Source organism: Brachycentrus maculatus, unplaced genomic scaffold (genome assembly GCF_059751285.1).
Source record: "Brachycentrus maculatus isolate JH-2025_06_01 unplaced genomic scaffold, ASM5975128v1 h1tg000166l, whole genome shotgun sequence".
In the NCBI taxonomy this organism is placed as follows: Eukaryota; Metazoa; Arthropoda; class Insecta; order Trichoptera; family Brachycentridae; genus Brachycentrus; species Brachycentrus maculatus.
In genome coordinates, this window is record NW_028280919.1 from 2,314,952 (window position 1) to 2,323,098 (window position 8,147).

Here is an 8,147-nt window from a genome sequence, read left to right on the forward strand (position 1 = left end):
TACGAGAAGGTATATATTATGTATAACAAAATAATAACCATATAGATTTTTCACATATATTTTATCTGACCGGGTTTCTTTGTTGCATCAGACTGGTAACATCGGTAACATCGAAACTCGGTCACTGGTCAAATAAAACAAATATTGAAAAAATATAAAGATGTTGTTTTATTATATAAAATGCAGTTCAACCAAGAAATATCAGTAAAAATTTAATTCTTTAATCTACATAATTCTATCCACGATTGGCAACCACACTACTCAAATTTCGGTGAGTACCATACATCTTCGAATTGACACGTGTTTTCATATGTGAGTTCTCGGCACCATCTATGGTAGATTTAGCAAGCTTTTTTTCTAACCAGAGACTCTAATGCGATAAATATACAAGTATGCAGGATTCTTCCCGAATTATTTTTCTATATATACATACCTCCGTACATACATACGTACGTACCAAATATTAAACAACACCTGAAGGCATCGATCTATTTTGCATAAAAATAATATTACATGAAAAGCAGTATGGTTATTAATAATAAATAATATATTACGTTAAGAATAGTATCTTGCCTCTGATTTATATGCTATATTGTGGTCTTCCTTCTACATAGCTATGTTTTTAAGGTTAACTGTCAAAATATTATTAAGGATATTTTGTGACATAAAATAATTAATTATCTTAATTTTTTTTGACATATCATCAAAGATGAAGAAAAATATGAAAGTCTGGGCATTTACGGGATGACGACCGCATAGGCTGGTTTAAGTGATCACTTTACACACGTGTAACATTTACGGGGCTGACTTCCATATTTTTATTCATCTTTGATGAGATGTCAAAAAATAATATGAAAATAACTCAAGTAATTAGAGATAATCCAGATTTTGTGAACAAGTATTTGGACACACTCAAAATGTTGTAAATTATCTTATTCATAAAAAGTTTGGTTGTTCGAAACGTAATTCAGGCAAAATGTATTCCATACACTTACCTGGGTAATGTAATTCGAAATTCTTAACGGTCAGCGCAAAAGTCGGGTCTTTTCGAAGAGTGCGTAAATTTTCAATCCTGTTTTGTTTCGCGAGATACGGCCATTATTGCCAATCAGCCTACCGTACAATTCTAACGAAACGGCGTTCCGAAACGCGCGCCCCCAACTTTTTTCGCCTTATTCCTTTTTCGAAACGTTTCTTTTTTAATTTTAACGGATCAGCGCTCTTGACTGACACTGTAATAGTGCCTGACATCGTCCTGTAACTGCGCATTTTGGTTTGCAACGGTCAGGTCCAGTGGAGTGGTATGCGGCACACGAGGAATGCTCGGCGCTTTTGAGCGACGATTACGCGACAATTCGCAGTGGTTCCTACGCCGCCAATTTTTTGAATGTTTAATAAATAATCGCTACAAAAACTGTCGGAAATACTTTTATTTTGGTTGACTCATTCCAACCAACAAAAATATAAATTATTATACAAAAATTCTAAGGAACCAAAAACTTTATTGAAATAGGAATACGGAGATATAAGTTTGTATTTACAAGGCTAAGAACCATAACGCATTACTGAAGTGAAGGGCTGATCACCTTTCCTTCGTGTGTAAACGATCAAGATAACACTGCGTTTATATAGCGCAGTGCCCTATGCACCATTGGGGTGCGGACAAGGGTTCGATACAAAAAGAACCATAACATTAGCTTAAGTGATTTTTCACTTTGCACAAGATGTGACGATTCACGAATCTAAACTCTCAATTTTTTAAGAAAAAAAAATTGATTTTGAAGTATTTCTGTCATTTAAAATAAGCGAATGGTGAATGTTACACAGCATATAAAGTGATCGCTTTAGTTTACTAATGACAGTGCGTAAACCTAGTAAATACTTCCATATTACCACCTCAATAAACCTCTTCATCTAGTTGGTATATCATTATTTAAAATAAAAAATATACTCGTTTATCATATAATTCATTACTTGGATGATAAGCATTGTCGCTAATTATTCAATAGCGTGGAAGGGTACCGCATATTTTTTTTTCACGCAATATTATTGATATCTAAATCATATGTATTTAAAAAAAATATCTGGTCAATGACATTGATGACGTAGTGAACGTATTTCAGGAAATTGACAGTTATTGGAATCTAACGGGAATACATATACGTATTTGAAAACAATTATCTTTCAGTGATAGTTATCTTTATATTTTCCTGGTAGGTGGATTGGATAATTTAAGGCACAGCTTCATAATATATTTTATATCTGGTATTTTTATTGAACTTTACATGATTTACTCGATTTATATATATATATATATATATATATATATATATATATATATTTATTTATAAATATTTATATATATATATATATATATATATATATATATATATATATATATATATATATATATATATACATATATATATATATATAAATATATATATATATATATATATATATATATATATATATATATATATATATATATATATATATATATTTATATATATATATATATATATATATATATATATATATATATATATATATATATTATATATATATATATATATATATATATATATATGTGTGTGTGTGTGTGTGTGTATTTATGTATGTATCAGTGCACCATACACTAAGTTTTTTTTTAGTATATGGTGCGTTGAAATCTGTTACAGCAAATAAAAAATTGTAAGCAAAAGCTATACTGGCAGTACTCAACTAAGTCCTGGTTCTAACATTAATGTTAGAAGTGAATCATGCAGCTGGCAAAATAAGGATGAAAGTATACTGAATGTATTCTATTTACTCTATGGAGGCGAAAACATACTCGGAACTATAAAGTTTGGGGACTCTTAAATTATGTGCGACTTGACAAGTCTCCAAACTCACTGCAGACATTCTTTGTGCGTAATAGTATATGGTGATTTATTAAATCGTAGGATTGTAATATATGTACGTAGGTACATAGCTACGTAAAATATGCTATCGAGATGTTTTTATCATGATATCGTATTACATTTTCTTGTTGGCACTCCCATTTGTCCAGCCTTTGTGTGATTAAACAGGCATACAATTTGTGATTTTAATCATTTAATGATATTTAAAAATAAGCTTTACAGTAAACATTCCTTACCTACTTTGGATTTCGACCCTTTCGCGTCAAATTTTTGTTGGTAATTTAGATAAAGATCATTTCGTAGCTGAATGTAAAACTATAGGTACTAAGTCGCGAATTTCAATTTTTATTCGTGTGTTGTATTTATTATGCTACTGATTTACTGTGCAGAAAGAACTCAAGGAGAAAAATATTTTAAATCTAAAAACATATTTAAAAATAAAGGCTTTTTTTAAACGTCTTAAATCTTGTTAATTTATTCCTCGATTAATTTGAATTTTTGAAATAACCATGATTTTTAATTACAACGCACGTATTTTCATATATCTATGTATATATTTTACAGGTGATAGTTTTTAAGTAACGAACACCATTCTACCTTCGGCAGATTTATTGAAAATGATTAACTTGGTGACATTACAAAAAGTTTGCTACACATTGAGTCGACATGATTAATTATGAATAAAAATATCGAAAATACGGGACGACATGATATATAACAGACCTATTACCGACACGTTGACGTGCGATGAAAAACCAACTAGGAACGGATCCCAAATGTATGGCTGATCGGAAACGTTTTAGAAAATTCCAAAAGATACAATGAATCCTACTTTCGGGAAAACACTCACCCGTGAGAAGCCAACGAATGATAAATTCATATTATTTTTTGACATCTCATTAAAGATGAAGAAGAATATGGAAGTCTGGGCATTTACTGGGCTGACGACCGTCATATGCTGGTTTAAGTGTTCATTTTACACACGTGTAACATTCACCAATTCTACCCATTATTGACAACCACACTACTCAAATTCAAAAAATAATATGAAAATAACTCCTGTCATTGGAGATAATCCAGATTTTGTGAACAAGTATTTGGACACACTTAAATGTTGTATGATAAATTCGCATTTCAATTCCTTTTATCTACGTTGAACTGTCAATAAAATCTTGATATTTAAAACTGCTAAGTTGAGAAAATTCCAGATACAAAATTAGAAACACTCTAAATATTTTGAAAAATAACATCACATTAATAATTTTTATGAGTGATTCATCTTGTTATTTATTCGTTTCGCAATAGTAACAATGCAATTCCCTTGTCGGATTTTGAGAGGATCTTCTATCTTCAGGTAACTTGTTGCTCTTTACTGATGTAGGATATCGTGAAGCCATAAATTACAAAATACATCATACTCTCTGGAGCTCCAGTGTTAGAGAGATACTGTAATACTGTGCCTACGAGTATAAATAAAGGATAATCTATGGCAGTTGCACCGTCTAAAGAGCCGATAGAATTCTTTAAGGAAGACAATAATTATTGCAAAGGTCGAATGTCGACGATACTGCAAGTTATCAGCCTATAGTATGACTTTTATACACGATATAGTAAGAAAAATATACAACATTTTAAGTGTTTCCAAATACTTGTTTACAAATCTGGATTATCTCCAATTATAGGAGGATTTTTCATATTATTTATTGACATCTCATCAATAGATGTCTCTAGTGAAGTTCTAGTGATTCAAGAACAATGTTTCAAAATTGGTTCACATATATAGAACTTCCGAGAATTTGAGTGGTGTGGTTGCCAATAATGGGTAGAATGCTAGAAGCAATTGGTGAATGTTACACGTGTGTAAAGTGATCACTTAAACCAGCCTATGACGGTCGTCAGCCCCGTAAATGCCCAGACATCCATATGCTTCTTCATCTTTGATGAGATGTCAAAATTAATAAGAAAAAGATAGCCTTAATACGTATTAAGTTTTAGATAATTTAATTTATCACTTTTATGCTATAAATTATTGTATAAAAATATACCAATTGGGTACCGTCGTAAAACGAACACGTAGACAGTTTTACATCGTAAGTTAAAAATTCTCTTCGTAAGCAATTGTGCTGGGTTGTGGTTCCGTGGTTAGTGTCGCGGACTCTTGAGTCAGAGTTTCTCGGTTCAAATCCACTCTACTACCACAATTTGATACCTATTTCTAATAATGAGCCGCTTAGGTTCACAGAAACCTTATGAAATTGAAGTATTTTTGTAAATAGTAAAAACACAAACATTTCTTTTTTTATAAAAATCACGTTTTCAGAAATTTAGTCACACATTTAAGTATATCGAAGTTTTACTTTTATTCTCAAGTGACATGTTACAAGTTGAAAATTTTTTTTTTTTTTCATAATATACTCAAAATACTCGTATTGCTCCGTAAATCAAAGAAACTACTTTTAAGTCAAACAATCTTGTTTTTTTTTTAAGCATAGTTTTTTATCGACGGATTTTTTTAAAAATTCAAAATGCTTGTAAAAAATTGCAGTTGTAATATGCGGGTATAAACGACATGATGAGATAATTTATTATTTTTTTATTTCTAACACTGATGTTTGGTAAAAATGAAATTCTCAACTGAAAGATGGTAACAGAGTGAATGACGTTCAAATGCGATCCCTTGCCTTAAACCATTGACGAATGTGTGAATAACACAATAAAAAATTAAGATATTACAAAGGAATGTAATGCTGTGTAAGGGATAATTAAAAAGATAAAGGAAGGTTCTTAGATGTGGTTCGGATATGTGGAGCATTATAAGGAGAAAATAACAAGGAGAAAATAATAAGAGAAGCGAGTCAAGGACTTTATAAGATCAAATCGATCGGAGCCTAAAAGCCAACGTACCAGAGGGCGTGTATGACTAGATTCATAAATGCAGAGTAACCAGGATGGCGTTCCATCCTCTCTGCCTTCCCATGATGGAAGTAGCAATAGTAGCAGAAGTAGTAGTGACTACACCTAATATTTCCAAGTGGTTCGACGGAACTAATATTTTAAGCACATTGGTATTATCAAGGTCAAATGGTATTTATTCGAGTATGGTAATTTATTATTACGGATTTTCCATTATAAATATAAAGGTACCTACCGTCAAACTTCTCAGGTATGCGCGTAGAAAATGATCAGTTATTTAACGTAGTTTGTGACCGGTTTGGATTGTAAATGTAGAAATGTGATACTGTTTTACAGCGAATTATTGAGAACACCAAACATCTATGGTACATGCATTTATATTGTAGTATTACACACATTGGCCCTAATGAACGCAGAATCAGTCAGAGCTTGAGTTGGATTCCATCCCAAAGTTGACATCGTAGTAAACATAACATTAACATTGATTCTTTTATGTAAAAACTAAATATTTTTTCAATTCTTTTTCGGCGACATTGACGTTGTTACAATACTAATCCATAAACGAATTTATAATGCTAATGTTACTTCACTATTAATAAAAAGTTAGTTATAGTTATCGACACAACGTCGTTATATTGGTTTCTTCCGTATGAAACCCCCACCCTTCAGAAGAGCTTGAAAACAGGTCGTGGACTCCATATGCCCTATATAGGAAGCGTATATGGATTAAGAAGGTAGGTACAATTACTTTATGTGAAATTTTCGATAAACTAATGTTTTTTTTACATATGGGGTACAGAGCTAGATTCAACCATCTTCTAACCCTTATCCGCACCCAATGGTGCATAGGATACTGCATTGTATTGATGCAGTGTTATCTTGATTTTTACTAACATGAAGGCAAGGTGATCGCTCCTGCACTTTAGGGTCCAGTCCAGGGTAATATGAAATGAATGTTAGAGTGTAAAATCACCCCACCGTGATTTTATCCCTATACACGGTAACCATTACAACACAGAGGTGGACAAACAAATGTTTTAGATGGAAGGGTAAAGGGAGTGATACTCTTTAAAAAAAGACTTTGTGTACCGGTGCCCTTTAAATTTAATAGACCTTGGGGCCCTTAATGAATGGTATACGAGGGAAAAATTAAATCCATTTTAAAACATTTTTCTCCCATCCGATTTCGAAGATAAAATCATTTTTTCAATTTTGTTTTGATTACAAAAACACATAATACCACAAAGCGTTAAACAAACTTTGCAGAATACAGCAACTAGCCAATAAATGCAGGCGCAGTAGGTAGGCACTGCTCGTTATACGTTTTAGATAAGAACTTTTGAAATCAGCAATCGTTATCTAAAGTGCTTAATTATTACCCTTTACTTGTGCAATTAATATTATAGTAATGATTATCGCTCAAGATATATACAATCTTGTAAACTGTTCGGATTCAAGTCGTTGCATAATTCTCAATAACTTGCCTGCTAAAGGCGCAGTACAGAAACTCAAATCGTGATGCACAATTCAAAAAAGAGCTCGTGATATTAATATATTACGAACCCCAGTTATTTCTGAAGCAGTGCCTATAAATAATTGTTCCTCCAGTTGTTTTTTTTTATTGGTTTATAATCGTATCTATTAAATATCGCTTGTTCGCTTCCAAATAACTAATAGACCTTTATTAAAAGTTTAAATTTATGACGGGTCTAAGCATCCGGAGGGTCAAGTAATACGAATTTAATCAAATTTGAATAATATTTTACGTACTTAATCTTTAGAAGACAAAAAAGAAGTGGGCCGTAAAATGAAAATAATTCCTTTTTGTGTTATTTTCTATGACTGCTTATCGAGAACGCTTGTTATTAGAACATAAATTGGTAAAGCCTAGGATAGGAAGCTATGATTGGATAAAATAAATATGTTAATTTCGATGTATAATAATAAACACGTGAGGGTCCGATGCCTTTCAGGAAACTCGTTAACAGAGTAAAAGTATAAAAGGTCTTCTCGAATTAAGCTTATTTTGTGTATAATCTATACACATTTGTGTAAAAACACTAAAAATATTTAAAATATGTAAACTTATATGGTTACCATATGCAATCATATATAGGTATATTATGAAACAATATTGATTTATTTTATTAAAGTTGTTAGCTGTCTGCATCCCTTGGGGTTATATGTCAAGATGTGTTGGATGTGTTAATAGAAACGAAGCATATTTTTATAGGAAAATAATATAGAAGTCTGGGTATTCATAGAGTTTACGATCTAGCATTGTCTTTTTATACACTGTTAAATATTTACCATCTCACCCATTATTAACTT

At 31.5% G+C, this 8,147-nt stretch overlaps 1 protein-coding gene across 1 annotated transcript in view; it reads right to left on the bottom strand.

Annotated features, from left to right (window-relative positions):
• The window catches only part of LOC148308444 (ankyrin repeat and BTB/POZ domain-containing protein 2), an 81,163-nt gene extending 80,148 nt beyond the window's left edge, over positions 1-1,015 (bottom strand). Inside the window, exon 1 of the mRNA XM_088261753.1 lies at positions 996-1,015. The gene's annotated coding sequence lies outside the window, so the exon portion shown is untranslated. The remainder of the gene's footprint in view (positions 1-995) is intronic.
• Between the last annotated feature and the right edge of the window lie 7,132 nt (positions 1,016-8,147).